We start from the raw sequence: 1,293 nt of genomic DNA, 5'->3' as shown, positions 1-1,293 counted from the left end.
TATATATATAAGAATGTTTTACATTCTTCCCAATACTTGGTATTCTCAGTCTTTAATTCCAGCCATTCCCTGTGTGCTGGCATCTCATCATGGCTTTAATTTGCACTGTCCTGACGGCTAATAATGTTGAACACCTTTTTGTGTGTGTGGGTCATGAGCGAATGTTCTTTGGAGGAGTCTGTCTAAATCTTTTGCCTCTTTTTATCGGGTTGTCTTCTTATTTAGTTTGGATACAATTCTTTTGCTACACACATGCATTGCAAATGTTTTCCCCATTCTGTAGCTCATCTTCATTTTTCTTCATGGTGTTTTCAAGAGTAGTGTGTTAAAATTTTGATGTGGACCATTCATCAGTTTTTTATTTTATGGTCATGCCTTTTGCGTTCTATCAAAGACATCTTTGCCTGCCCCAGAGCTGCAAAGATTTTCTCCTGTGTTTTCTTCTGGGAGTTTTATTAATATATTTTTAGTCTTTACATTCGGGTTGGTGATACATTTCAAGGTCGGCTTGGTGCACCGGATGATGTATGGGTCAAGGTTTATTATTTCTCTCTGCACGTGAATATCCAGATCTTCGAGCACCATTTGATGAAGAGGCCATCCTTTCCCTGCTGACTTTCCTTAGCACCTTTGTTGGAATCAGTTGACCATATCTGTGTGGATCTATCTCTGGACTCTCAATTCTTTTCCACTGACATATGTCTAAACTTACACCATAACTTTATTTTTAAAGATGAGAAATTTAGAGCTGAGAGAGTAAAAAGCCTTGCACAAGGTCAAACCAAATAAGTTGGAGGCCAGGATGAAATGTGACTCTTGTAAATATTCATTTTTTTCATTTCCATGGGCATTATCAGCACTGCCCACAGTGGCATTCACAGACCATTGTGAGAAAAAGCCACCATGTGCTAAATATTCATTTTTAACTCTTGTTGGAAGTCAGCAAAGAGGGACGCAGTAAATAGCAGCGTGGATATTGATGCTGGGAAACAATGCTTCCCTGGACACTGCTTCCCAGCCTTACTATGGGGTCCCTGAAGAAGTGAGAGGCAGTGGGAGTGAGAGAGGTGGAGCTGGCTCTTCATGGAACAGCTCGTGTGACCTCACACGAGCTGCTCCATCCCTATGGGTTGAATCCACACAGTCTGGATTCTCTAGAGAAACAGAACCACGCACATATCTTTGTATGTGTATAAGGGAACATCATAAGGAATTGGCTCATGCAATTATGGAGGTTGAAAAGCCCCCACGATGTGCTGTCTGCAAGTAGGAAGGACGGTGGTGTAATTCAGT

General features: G+C 41.2%; 1 non-coding gene across 1 annotated transcript; it reads right to left on the bottom strand.

The window, feature by feature from the left end:
• Positions 1–829: 829 nt before the first annotated feature.
• On the bottom strand, positions 830–910 carry LOC137767927 (small nucleolar RNA SNORD35). The gene has a single exon (XR_011074614.1). It is a non-coding gene; the product is annotated as a small nucleolar RNA SNORD35 (small nucleolar RNA).
• Between the last annotated feature and the right edge of the window lie 383 nt (positions 911–1,293).

Source organism: Eschrichtius robustus, chromosome 7 (genome assembly GCF_028021215.1).
Source record: "Eschrichtius robustus isolate mEscRob2 chromosome 7, mEscRob2.pri, whole genome shotgun sequence".
Taxonomy (NCBI): Eukaryota; Metazoa; Chordata; class Mammalia; order Artiodactyla; family Eschrichtiidae; genus Eschrichtius; species Eschrichtius robustus.
Note: the sequence above shows the minus strand (reverse complement) of the source record. Positions and strands in the feature narration are given on the sequence as shown.